This window comes from Abrus precatorius, unplaced genomic scaffold (genome assembly GCF_003935025.1).
Source record: "Abrus precatorius isolate BTA unplaced genomic scaffold, Abrus_2018 Scaffold0, whole genome shotgun sequence".
Lineage (NCBI taxonomy): Eukaryota > Viridiplantae > Streptophyta > Magnoliopsida > Fabales > Fabaceae > Abrus > Abrus precatorius.
This window is the reverse complement of record NW_020874290.1, coordinates 1,138,508-1,153,562: the sequence shown is the minus strand read 5'-3', so window position 1 is coordinate 1,153,562 and position 15,055 is coordinate 1,138,508. Positions and strand designations below refer to the sequence as shown.

Here is a 15,055-nt window from a genome sequence, read left to right as displayed (position 1 = left end):
TTTTTTTTGAATTTCTTACTATTCAATTCATAATTAGAGATGAAACGGAAGGACTTTGTTTTTTAAATCCCTATCGAAATTGACAGTAGTAGCAGGGCAATTTTAGATATATAATGTTAGTTTTTTTAGATATATAGTTAGTTCATATATAACTAGTTTATATATAATATCACATATACATGTATTTCTTCCATGCCGTAAACCAATTATTTGTGTTTTAGTTTCAATCAGATTCGAGAATCATTATTTGAAATCTAAAAAAAAAAAGAAGGAGTTGTTTTATAGTGATTGGATTATATATACCCAGTTTGACTTCCCCCACTCCTACTCTATTTTTTTTGAATCTTGGTTTTTTTTTGAAAATCCTTCTTTCATCCTTTTATTATTATCCGATATGGATATACAAAATCGAAATCAATTCGTTAGACTGAATTATTGCAGAGAAATATTGGAATTTGAGTGATAAAAATGTAATTCTTTTTTGAATTATCTTTTGGTCAATCGTTAAATTGAATGTGAATGAATGAAACGGGAATCTGTTCTAGTTCTATATAGCATATTTTTATCACATGTAAATATTATACTTTTCTAATATAGAATATCTAATATACTAATATATCTTAATCGAATTAGATATATATATCTAAATTCTATATATATAATCGAATCTAATATCTAATAATAGTAATAAATAATCTAATAATATATATAGAATAATATTTAATATGTTATAGTTATAATTGAATGAACAAAAAATGGAATGAACAAAACAAAATATAACAATACAAAAAAAATATTCATTGGAGGAAAATCGAAATAGGTCAAACAAAAAGTCTTTTTAGGAAAACTAGGAAAAAGATCTTTTGGATGGATCTCTTTCCTAGTTTTTTTACAATTTTCTGGTAATCTTTTCTATTTTACTATTACATTAAATTGTATATTGATTTTATTTATACTTTATTGCATCTTTATTTTTTTTGGGGGGGGGGGGGAGAATAACCCTTTTTCTTTATTATTATTCCAAATTTCTTTCTATTATATATGTTGTTCCCAAAATAGATTATCTTGAGCCGCAGTGTATGTGCGGTGGGCTAAACGAAAAAGACTTTTTTCGACAACTAGTCAATGATGGCCTTCCATGGATTCACCTATATAAGCCGCAGCTAAAGTAGCAAAAATAAGAGCTTGAATACCGCTTGTAAATAATCCAAGGAACATGACAGGTATAGGAACTACTAAAGGCACTAAAGAAACAAGAACAACAACTACTAATTCATCAGCTAATATATTTCCGAAAAGTCGAAAACTAAGCGATAAGGGTTTTGTGAAATCTTCTAAGATGTTAATCGGTAAAAGGATTGGAGTTGGTTGGATGTATTTACTAAAATAAGCTAATCCTTTTTTTGAAAGACCCGCATAGAAATATGCTACTGACGCAAGTAAAGCTAATGCAACGGTAGTATTTATATCATTTGTGGGCGCAGCTAACTCCCCGTGAGGTAACTGTATTATTTTCCAAGGCAAAAGAGCCCCTGACCAATTAGAAACAAAAATAAATAAAAACATAGTTCCAATAAATGGAACCCACGGACCATATTCGTCTCCAATCTGACTTTTGCTCACGTCTCGAATGAATTCAAGAACATATTCAAAAAAATTCTGACCAAAAGTGGGAATGGTTTGCAGATTTCGAACAACTAGAATGACTGAAACTAATAAGATAGCAATTACAACCCAAGAAGTAATAAGTACTTGGGCATGCACTTGGAAACCCCCTATTTGCCAATAGAAATGTTGACCCACTTCCACAGCAGATATATCGTATAATCTTTTTAATGTGTTGATGGAACATAATAAAACATTCATATTGTCCTGCCCTCTTAAAAGAAATTGAAATTGAAAGGGAATTATTTTAATTCAACCATCTCCTTTCCTTTTTGATTTGTCTACTTTCATTTTTGATTTTGAATACCGACTAATCACATAATATTTCCGTTTGTTCTTTTTATATTTTTCTCTTTCTTTTGTGCGATTTAGTAATAGTATAATAACCGATTTCATAAATCTATGAATCTCCCCAACCAAATCAAATAATTCATTTATCTTATTATTAATCAAAAATTTCGTATATAGCTAGAACGACCCTCACAAATTGCAAATATTAATTTGTTAAGAATTAATCGGATTGAGGCTATAGCATCATCATTAGCTGGAATCGAAATATCGGCGAGGTCCGGGTCACAATTTGTATCGATTAAACAAATCGTTGGAATTTCCAAAGTTATACATTCTCGAAGAGCCGTATATTCTTCTTGCTGATCGACGATTATTACAATATCGGGTAACCCCGTCATATATTTAATGCCACCAAGATATGTTTCCAAATGAGATAATTGTCTTTTCAATATAGCAGCATCTCTTTTTGGAAAACAGTTGAGTCTCCCCGTCTTTTGTTGCATTCTCAAGTCCCTGAACTTATGAAGTCTCGTTTCTGTAGTATACCAATTCGTTAACATACCGCCGAGCCATTTTTTATTAACATAATGACACCGAGCTCTTATTGCCGCCCGCGCTACTGAATCAGCTGCTTTTTTTTTGGTACCAACAATTAAGAATTGTTTTCCCTTACTTGCTGCGTCAAAAACTAAATCACAAGCTTCTGATAAAAACCGAGCAGTTCTAGTAAGATTTGTAATATGAATACCCTTACGCTTTGCAGATATATAAGGTTCCATTTTAGGATTCCATTTTCTAGTACCGTGGCCAAAATGAACTCCTGCTTCCATCATCTCTTCCAAAATTATGTTCCAATATCTTTTTGTCATTTATATTTATCCCCACACTTTTTTTTTTCAAAAAAAAAAAAAAATAGAAAAAAAAAGACCAGGTATCGTGAAATAGAAATAAAAAATTGTTCCGATGGAACCTTCTCTTCTACCGAAGATTGGCCATTGATACATGATTAGACCATTTTTTTCTATTTATTATTCTTTTTTTTTATTATCTTTCTTTTACTACCCCCAAAAATGATCGCATTTAGGGTAGGGGGATGAATCCGCTCTTAGGAATCATTAAATCTTAGATTGTTCTGATGTATCGCATAAATTCTTTGAAATGAAAAAAAAGAATTCTCTGTGGTGGAACAAAATATCTCTCATTTCGTCCTCGAATAAATTTTTCTTTTTTGATTCCAAGGTAATCTTGTTATGTTGCCTTGGCTTTGAACGGTGCATTATTCTTTTTAATCCGGTACCAACGGGTATCATTCCCCCTAAAACAACGTTCTCTTTCAGACCTTTCAACCAATCTATACGACCCCGGAGAGCGGCTTTTGCTAAAACTCTAGCAGTTTCTTGAAAACTTGCTTCAGATATAAAACTTTGAGTATTCAGAGATGTTTTTGTTATTCCCAATAATAGAGCTCGGTAGCAAGTTGCTTCTTCCAAGGCACGGCCCGCTCGTTCGGCTCGCAACAATCCAATTAGTTCGCCGGGTGAAAAAACATTAGACATTCCATTTTCTGAAACCAAGACTTTTGATGTTATTTGACGCACAATAATTTCTATATGTCTATTATGGATGTGAACTCCCTGGGATCGATAAACTTTTTGAATTTTATTAACCAAAGAAATACGACTTTGCGCTATAGTTAACTCGGCACCGATCAAGAATCCCCAAGGAATGCCGAGAATTCTTGTTATATATCCGTTCCAAGTGTCAACTCTCTTTTCTAGCTTCATCGATATTGAATCAATTGAACGCACTTCTAATACCTGTTCTACTTTTGGAAGACCTTGTGTTATATCACCAGATCTCGATTTTTCATATATAAATGTAACTAATATATCTCCTTCATAAAGTATTTCTCCATAATGTCCATGAACAGTTGCTCCTGGAGTTGCCAAATAAGGGTTAGCCGATCTTATTCCTACAGAATCCATTTGAATAGTTAGAACTTGACCCGATTTTAAGTGTGGTGCATTTTTCGTTTGCACTATACATACATTTTCACAAATAAATTGCCCAAGACTTATTATTGGAAACGTTTTTTCATAATAATTGTGATGGATAAAATGCCAATTCAAATAGAATGGATTTAAAACGATATTACTGCATCTATCAGGTTTATAAATTCTCTCATTTTCGTCCATTAAATAATATTTGAATACTTGAAGAGTTTCCTTTAATTTGTCAAGTTGCAAATTATTATTCATTAAGATCTGATTATGAGTTATTAAACGAAAAAATGAATAATAATTTGCAACTTGAAGGGCTATTCCTAAAGGACCAAACAAATTCTTAATTGGAATTATGGAATCTATTTGAATTTTTTGAATTCCTTCTTTTATCCCATTGTAATATTTTCTATCGTTGAATGGTCCTATTTGAAAACAATTAGATGATGACAAAATTATCAAAGATCGACATTTCTCATTTCTATTCAACAACATACGAATAGTTCCGTGATTTTGTCTAAGTGATTGTTGAATTTTTGCCTTCGAATAAATAGAAAAAAATGGATTGATAAAGGTCCGATCCGACTCATTATCTGAGATCAATCCTGAACTGGACGGATCATTTCTTTTTCTGATATATGAAATATGAGATTTCACTAAGTCAATTCTTAGGAAATCCCTAATCAAACCATTTGTACTTACTTGAACAAAAGAAGCGTGGGCATTTTCGATAGAAGAACTTGTTTTGTCTTGATCCCAATTCAAGACTAAACAAGTCCGAACTAATTGAATCCTTGTATTAGAAATTCCCGGAATTGATTTTCCATTTCCAGAAAGAATATAATTAATAACTTTAAGTTCCAGATCATTTCTTTCCTGGAACCTATCTTGGGGAAAAAGTTTTACTAAATGGATACCGTCCGCTATTTCATATAGAATTACGGGTCGAACCAAAACAAAATACTTTTTTTTGGTAATTGTGATCCATTGGACATAGATCCAATTTTTCATTTTTTTTGCTTCCTTTGAATTTTGTTTTACCGTTCCGGATGGTATCAAGATGGCACTGTGTCGGGATATCTTATCCATCTCTCCAGTAAAATAGATATCCCCGGAAAATATTTTTACTTCAATCTTTTTTTTTTTCTTCTCCATTTGGACCAATCCACCTACTCGACTTCTTATATTTAAAGTTATTGGTGTATCTACTCCAACGATACTATTGTTCCGTATCATTATGGAAGAAGATTCGGGTAAAATATGCACTTCCTCGGGAATGAAAAAAAATCGATCTACTTTGATTTGGTATTTTGGCTTAAATTCTTTAACTCCTTGATACTCAATTAAAAAATCCTCTTTTTTAAAAATGGAATTTATTCCTATAGTCCTATATTTTGTAATTCCTGAACTCTGCGTTCGGTATTGAGGATCATCGAAATAAGCAAGAATACTATTTCTACGAAAAATACCATTGATTGGTATTTCAATCGAGATACCGGAAGGGGACATTAGTTCTTTGTCTCGTTCTTGAATCGATTGGAATGGAAATGGAATGATGAATCTATTTCTTCGCCTCTTTGCTAATAAATCCGAAGTGTCATGGAAAATAGCAAGATGTGTAAAATGACAATAATCCATACATATGATTTGATTCAATATTGAATAATCAGGAATCCTTCCTTCTTTTTTACCAGAAAGATTGAAACTAAAGAATTTATGTCTTACTTGTTCATTACTTACTAAAAGGTTACAAATATTTCTTTCTCCAGTAGAAAGAGAATGAATGTTCATTTGATCTTGATCCTTGCGGAGTGAAAAAGAGACTGAACCGACCCTGTACGACTTTCCTGATAATATCCATAAATGACTTGTTTTTGGTAAGATATGGACATTACTATATCTAAATTCTGATGCATGGTATACATCGGTACTCCAATGCATTTCTCCTTCTGAGTCAGAATAAACATGTTTTCGAACCTTTTCCTTCAAATTCAAAGTGTATGTTCCCGCACGAATCTCAGCAATCACTTGTTCCGATTTTACATATTGATCATTTTGAACTAATAAAAAACTTTTTGGTGGAATAATCACATTATGTATAATATCGTCACTTTCAATAGTTACATACAAGTTTATAGAACATAGAAAAGCAGGATGCCCATGACGTGTACGTGTAGGATGAACCAAATCCTCATTGAATTTAATTTTTCCATTAGAAGGCGCTCGCACATGTTCCGCAGTACCCCCTGTGAATACTCCACCGGTATGAAAAGTTCTTAATGTTAGTTGAGTACCCGGTTCTCCAATAGATTGACCCGCAATAATACCTACAGCTTCTCCTAATTCCACTAAGTGGCCATGAGTAGGACTTTGGCCATAACATAATCGGCAGATCCAAGATGTATTCCTACAGGTAAAGGGGGTTCGAATAGATATTGGTTGTGTTTGAAAAGTTTTGAATCGATTGATAAGTCCAATTCCAATATCTTGATTTCTAACAGCAATGCATCGTGAACCTCTGTATATATCGTCTGCTAATACACGACCAATTAATGTTTGTATCAAAATTATTTCCGGCATCATTCCATTCTGGATATTCACCGAAATCCCTTGAATGGTACCGCAATCTGTTCGACGTACAACAATGTGTTGAACCACTTCAACAAGTCTGCGTGTAAGATATCCAGCATCCGATGTTCGTACAGCAGTATCTACAACCCCTTTACGGGCTCCGTAGCAAGAAATGATATATTCTGTTAAAGACAGTCCTTCGCGTAAATTGCTTTGAATAGGTAAATCAATCATTTGCCCTTGTGGATCCGACATTAATCCTCTCATACCTACTAATTGGTGTACTTGAGATGCATTTCCTCTAGCTCCTGAAAAAGACATTATATGGACTGGATTCAAGGGGTCGGTCATCCTAAAATTAGGATTCATTTCTTGTCTCAAATATTCACTAGTAGCATACCATATCTCAATGGATTGTCGTAATTTTTCTACCGCATGTACATTCCCATAATGATGATGTTTTTCCAAAATAAAAATTTGTTGTTCAGCATCTTGAACTAGCCATCCTTTAGAAGGTATTGTTAAAAGATCATCAATTCCTAATGAAATGGATGTAGCCGTAGCTTGACGGAATCCCAGAGTCTTTACTTGATCCAGGATGTGTGATGTATATGCCATTCCGAAGTGGTTTATTAATCTGCTAATAAGTCGTTTAATGGCAGTTCCACCTATCACTTTATTGTGAAAGACTAGATTGGCTCGTTCTGCCATAAGTACCTCCATATTCCACTCAGTGGGATTCGGTTCGACAATGGATTTGAGTCAATGATTGGAAAACTTCCTTTTCTTTATCTTGATTCGCGTAGAAATTTTAAAACTATGATCCTAGTTGAACCACGGAGACCTGAATTCCACACTGGTAGCATAAATTTACTTATCTTACATATCAACCATCTATATGATTAGATATACTGTATGAATAGGTCCGGCAAAAACCTTGTATAGCTTCTTCAATTTCTCGATAAAAAGAAATATGACCAACAGTGGTTCGAATGTATATACAACGAATTTCTTTTTTTGTACTTCTTACTACTAGATAATGCCCATAAATTTCATGATAGGTACCCAAAGATTCGTAGTGAACTTCGATAGGAACTTCTCTTGACGAAATAATGCGTTGATCTAATCGCCATCGGAACCACAAAGGACTATCGAAATCTATTCTTTTCTGTTGATAAGCTCCAATTGCATCATAGGAATTACAAAAAAAAGGTTCTTTTTTTTTCGTATACTTATAGTTATTATCTCGAATTCTTTCATTTTTCGAATTTCTGCAATTACACGGATTATACCTATTTGAACAAATACCTCGACGATTCCCGCTCGTTAATACGTAAAGCCCAATAAGTATATCTTGAGTTGGTACGGAAATGGGATCCCCAATAGCTGGAGATAAGAGGTTCATATGAGAAAACATAAGTAAACGAGCTTCTGCTTGAGCCTCCAAAGATAAAGGCACATGAATAGCCATTTGATCCCCATCAAAGTCTGCATTGAATCCCTTACAAACTAATGGATGTAAACAAATAGCACGCCCTTCTACTAAAATGGGTTGGAATGCCTGTATGCCTAATCTATGCAGAGTAGGGGCTCTATTCAGCAATACGGGATGCCCCCGCATAACTTCTTGAAGTATTTCCCATACAATCGGTTCTTTTTCCCGAATTTTACTCTTAGCAATTCCTATGTTCGAAGCAAAATGTTTTCGAATTAGACCACGAATTAGAAATGTCTGGAAAAGTTCTATTGCTATTTCGCGAGGTAATCCACATCGATGTAATGAAAGTGATGGACCTACGACAATGACAGAACGTCCCGAATAATCAACCCGTTTGCCAAGCAGAGTCTCGCGAAATCTTCCCTCTTTGCCCTCAATTATATCGGAAAATGATTTGTAAACCTTATTATGACCGTCCTTCATTGGTTGTCCGCGGATTCCATTATCAAGAAGTGTATCCACGGCTTCTTGTACCAATTTTTCCTGACACATTACTAATTCTCCTGGTGTAGATCTACTTGTTGTTAATAGATCGATAAGAGTATTATTCCGATAGATAACTCTTCTATAGAGTTCATTAATATCCGAGCTCATTAGCTTACCCCCATCTATTTGAATAATGGGTCTCAATTCGGGAGGAAGAACTGGTAAGAGACATAAAACCATCCATTCTGGTTCTATATTTGTTCGGATAAAATGTTTAGCTAATTCTATGCGTCGAACCAAAAAATTCTTTCTTCTTCCAACTTTTCGATCTTCCCATTCATTTTCATTGTCCATGGATCCCTCTTCTCCTAATTCTTTCCATTCTATCAACGAAGAATCAATAAGAATTCTCAAATCCAGATCGGCTAATTGTTCTCGGATAGCACCCGCTCCACTTGAAATTTCTCGATTTCGAAATATATCGAAACCTTGGGTAGAAAAAAAAATAGGTATGCTGTGTTTCCAGGATTGTATTTCATATTCGAATGGACCTCGTAATCGTAAGAAAGTGGGTTTTTTAACTACGGGCCTAGCAAACGAAAAATTTGGATAGGATCCAATCCAATAGGATCTCCCCCTTTCAAAATCGGACGTGAAGGTTTCCTCTCATCCGGCTCAAGTAGTTATACCAAATAAAGATAAAGCAAAGGGTTTCCACTTTCAAATTCTATAAAACCCCTAATCTAAAATAAAAGGTTTACTCTTTACTCAAGTTCTCAATAAAGACTAATCAACATTTCATTGATGCATTCTTTTTCTTTTTTTATATTTTCTGAATTATTTATCCAATTCTCAATTACGACAGAAAAGAAATGAAATGTAAAATTCTTGAGTAGTCTATCCCCCTTCGAATGGGGAATCCCCTAAAATGGAATCATTCATTAAAGGGAGTATCCTGGAATTCATAAGGGATTTCCTTGTCTATGTATCATTCCATTTGATCTTTTAGGTCCAGACGTCACCTCGACGGTTATGCTATGATGTCCTTAAGCCTATATGCGATAGATAGGCTTCTGCAACCATGATATATTTGCTTATTAGAACATAATTTCAGTTCTTTCTAAAAAAGATGGAATAGTGAATTCCACAAAAAAAGTATTTCTTTTTCTTTCACGAGATACGTGCAGCTAGAAATTCATATTTATTTGTTACTGAATCGACCATAGACCAATTCCCTTTTATTTGGGAGTATTCAATACATCCATAATTCTGAGCTTCATATTACTCATTTCAAGAGACATGTCAGATTTAGGGCATCCCAATTCAATTGAATGGAATGACAGTTTCTCATTCGGAATCTGTACAATAGGAATTTTGATCAAATCACACATCGCAGTATACTAGACCCTCTAATTCTTTAAGAGGTTTATCTAAAAGATTCGCGATATAACTAGGAAGCCGTTTCAAATACCACACATGAGTTACTAGGCATGCCAGTTTTATATAGCCCATTTGATATCTACGTATCCGAGAATCAATAAATTCTACTCCGCATTGTTCACAAAATTTGGGATCGTCCTTTTTATCTCTGATTACTCGATAATTTCCACAAGCACAAATCCCACTTTTTATAGGCCCAAAAATTCTTTCACAAAATAATCCATCTTTTTCAGGCTTATTGGTTTTGTAATGAAAAGTATAGGGTTTTTTTACCTCCCCAACTATCTCTCCATTAGGTAGGATTTTTTTTGCCCAAGCACTTATTTGTTGAGGAGAAACTGATCCAATTCGGAGTTGTTGATGTTTATACTGATCAATCATAGAATAAAAATTCTGATTCAGTTCAATTAAGCTTCCTTCCTATAAATCCGGAAGTTCTTCTCAGATACAAGGAAATGATTCAGTTCCATAACCAAAGATCGTAGTTCTCGAACGAGCAATCGAAAAGATTCTGGAGCATCCGTAGGTTTAGGTATTGTTCCTCCAATGATCGTAGTACCGAGTACTTCTTGGCGAGCTTTAATATGATCCGATTTATAAGTAAGCATCTCTTGTAACATATGAGCAACACCAAATCCCTCCAGGGCCCAAACTTCCATTTCGCCTACCCGTTGTCCTCCCCGTTTGGCCCTTCCTCTAAGGGGTTGTTGCGTAACAAGTGCATAATGTCCACTGGAACGTCCATGTATTTTATCATCAACTTGATGAATTAATTTCAAGATATAAGGCTTTCCCATTAGAACAGGCTTTTTAAAAGAATTCCCTGTTCTTCCATCAAATATTCTGCTTTTTCCCGGATCCTCGGGTTCAAATATCCATGGATTCGATGTTTGTTTACTGGCTTCATATAATTCAGAAAACACTAGTTTTCTCGAAGCCTCTTGTTCATATCTTTCATCAAAAGGTGCTATTCGATAATGTCTATCTAGCATACTTCCCGCTAACCCGAGTGAGGATTCAAATATCTGTCCTACATTCATTCGTGAAGGTACCCCTAATGGATTGAAGACCATATCAACGGATCTTCCGTCTTGCAAATAAGGCATATCCTGTCTAGACAAAATCTTTGAAACGATACCCTTATTTCCATGTCTCCCGGCCACTTTATCGCCTACTTTAATTTCACGTTTCTGTAATATATATATACCAATCATTTCTGGATTATAACTGGAACCCCCTTTTTTTTGGATCCATCTCACATCAATAACTCGACCCCTACCGCCTATAGGTAGTTTTAGACAAGTTTCCTTTGAGGTGGATACCTGAATGCCAAGTATAGCTCGTAATAATCTATCTTCCGGGGAATACGAGGATTCTTTCGCCATTTGAGGCGTTAATTTACCCACTAAAATATCGCCCGTTTCGACCCAAGATCCCAGGATCACAATTCCATTTTTGTCTAAATTTCGGAGTAAATGGGCTTCTAGGTGCGGAATTTGATTAGTGATTCTTTCAGAACCCTGGCTTGTCATATGAGTCTGAATTTCATATTTCCGTATGTGAAAAGAAGTAAAAATATCTTCATAGACCAAACGCTCACTAATGAGTACAGCATCCTCAGAATTGTAACCTTCCCATGGCATATAAGCTACAAATACGTTTTTTCCCAAAGCGAGTTCGCCACCAACTGTAGAGGCACCATCCGCTAAAATTTGTCCCCTTTTTATGTATTTACCTTGCTGAACCTGGGGTTTTTGATGCATGCAAGTATTTTTGTTGGAACGTTGATATATAGTTAATGGAATGCTTAGAGTAACCCCATTTCCAACAAAAATGATCTTGTCAGTATCGGGATAAATGACGTTTCCCTCGTATTCGGCTATAGCGGAAACCCCAGAATCTAAAGCAACTTGGCGTTCCAATCCAGTTCCAACAATGCATTTTTCGGACCGAGAAAGCGGAACTGCTTGACGTTGCATATTAGAACTCATTAAAGCTCGATTCGCATCATTATGCTCGATAAAAGGAATGAGGGAAGCTCCAATAGAAAAATATTGGAAGGGAAAAATACCTCGAAGATGAACCTGTTCCCATGCAATAGTAAGAAATTCTTGACGGTATCGAGCTGGAACAATCTGTTCTTCCTGAATATCTCGATTTAGTGCCAAAGAATTTCCTGTTGTTACCATATAGTATTCATCTCTATTTGGTGATAAATAAAACATGCGTATTCTTTTGGATCTCTCAGAGATTTCATAAAATGGACTTTCTATAGACCCCCAACTACCAATCCTCGCATGAATTGCGAGGGATCCAATAAGTCCAACATTGATTCCTTCAGATGTGTCAATTGGACAAATACGTCCATAGTGACTAGGATGGATATCTCGTATCCGAAAACTAGCAGTTCGCCCTGTCAATCCTCCAGGGCCCAAATAACTCAATTTTCTCCCATGAACTATTTGGGTCAATGGATTGGTTTGATCTAAAACTTGAGATAATGGATGTAATCCAAAAAAGGATTCATAAGTAGTTGTTAATGGAGTTGAAGTCACCAAATTCTGAGGAGTCGGTATCAATTTATGTCTAATTGCTCCACATATAGTTCCTCTAACCATATTTTCTAAACGAACCAGGGCCAATCCAAATTGATCTTGTAATAGATCTGCTACAGAACGAATACGTTTATTTTTCAAATGATTTATATCGTCAAGTGTACCCATTCCAAATTTCATTCCAATCAAATGATCCGTAGCTGTCAATATATCTCGCGGTAACAAAAATGTATTGTTCTGAGGTATATCAAGATTCAGCTTTTGGTTCATATTTCGTCGACCAATCCTTCCTAATTCACATCTTTGTTGAAAAAATTTTTTTTGTAATTCTTTACATAAAGATTCAGAAAATACTGGATCTCCACCTACACAAGCAAATTGTCGATAAAACTCCAAAATGGCATTTTCTTTTGACCCGATTTTTTTTTTCTCCTTATCATTCAAGAAAGACACGAAAATTCCAGGATAACAAACATTCCCTAGAATTTCGTTTAAATTCGAACCCATAGCTGATGATAGAACTAAAGATATTTCTTTTTTATAAACATATCCTTCCTATAATTCTTTTTTCTCCGAATCTAATTACTAAAAAAGAAAGAAGAAAAAAGGAAAAGGAATTTTGGATTGCATCAGAAATCTAAATTTTAAATTTGGTATGGATAAAAGATTTTCCTATGTTATACTATTTAATTCTCGACGATGAATCGATTTGATAATTCAGATATTGTTATTCATGATATTGATACGATTTGACATCATTAAAATTTTATACCATTGAATTTACCGACGAAAGATTTATCATCTCTATGGGATTAAATCCCGAATTTTTTATTGGAAATTGAAGAGAAATAAAACATAGAGATTATGGAAGTAAATATTCTCGCATTTATTGCTACTGCATTGTTCATTCTAGTTCCTACTGCCTTTTTACTTATAATTTACGTAAAAACGGTAAGTCAAAGTGAATAATTTCACTTAAACATGACTTTCTTAATTCTTGTCTATGCAATCATTGATTGAAAAAAAATGAAAAAAAAAAAGATTTCAATTTGGAGTCTTAGTCTTAAATGAAATGATCGGACTACAATCAGCAGAATTCTATGAAATCCAGATAGTCTAGTAGAAAGAAATCAAATCTATTTCTTTCTACTAGACTATTATTGTAATATATTCAAGTTTTACTCTCTAAAAAAAAATAGGGTTTAATATAAATCAATCTCCAATATGTATCTTCATATATATAATTTCAATTACATATATGTAAATATATGTAATATACATAACATAGCGTCCCAATTTTTTTTCTTTGTTTCATCTATTTGATTTGTATTGATTCCAATCAATCTGAAATAATTAAAAAGCAACTCTTATTCTTCCGATTACTATTTGTGGATTTCAGATTCTTTTTACAATCCCGGTATCATATTAAAAAAAAGTAGGAATGGGGGTTACACGGTTCCTCATTTTCCATATATAATCTTGGTAAGAGTCGGTTCATCGAAATGGAAATCCTAGGAAAAATTCGGAATAGGAGACAATTTCCTATTATTTTGTATTCCTTTTTTTTTTCAATTATTTTCAAAACACGAATATGGAATTATTCAAATATTTGTTTGATTGAAAGAGTATTTTGGATTTCTATATTATCCATAGAATACATTACACTACTAGACTACAATAGAACTTCGAAATACAGATATATTTTATATTTGAATTCAATTAATTAGTATGAATTAAATACTATAATTCATATAGTTCCAAAATTGAATTCATATAGTTCCAAAATTTCAAAACCCAGCTATAAAATAAAATGGATACTTTGATCCCTTAACTCAATTATTAGTATACTTATAGTCCACTTCTTCCCCATACTACGAGGGAAAGGGAAAATGAAAAAACTACCATTAAAGCAGCCCATGCAAGACTTACTATATCCATGTAAATTTTGTCTCCTATCTCTATAAAAAGGAATCATTTTTTTATTGTTCACAAATATTTCTCTTGTATTTATTTTTCTTTTGTATTATTAACTAATAATATTATAATAAGAATACTATTCTAATATAGAATAAGAATACTATAATAATAGTGAAATTGCTGGTACAAAGTCAAAAAAGGATTCTGGGCTAACACCATTGACGAAAAATTCTATTAAAACATCTAACAAATTCTTATATGATTTTTAGTAAAATCGGAAAACATTAAGTATAAACAAAATATCCAGAAACATCCTTGGAAGTTTTAAGAGAATGAATGTTATTAACAGGTAGGAATAATAAGACCTGGATTTTATCCCCCCTATTTCATTAAGTAATTTCATTAAGTAAAAAAAAAAATAGAAAAAAGACAGATTACTTTGCATACTCATACTCTTATTTCCATTCGATCTAATCCTTAGCGTCTCCTGATTCGTTCTCTAAAATAATCGGAGGATAGCCTGCCTATTTAATTCTTTGACTAGAGGTTACCGAAAAGAAAGATTTTCTATTTGATTCTATTTCCATTCGAATCAAATAGAATCAAAAAAAATTTGAAATTTTAATAAATATATATTAAATATTAATATATATATTTATTAAAATAGAACTATTTAAATCAACAAAAAACTA

General features: G+C 33.5%; 1 pseudogene; it reads right to left on the bottom strand.

The window, feature by feature from the left end:
- Positions 1–2,035: 2,035 nt before the first annotated feature.
- On the bottom strand, positions 2,036–8,805 carry LOC113866115 (annotated as a pseudogene).
- Between the last annotated feature and the right edge of the window lie 6,250 nt (positions 8,806–15,055).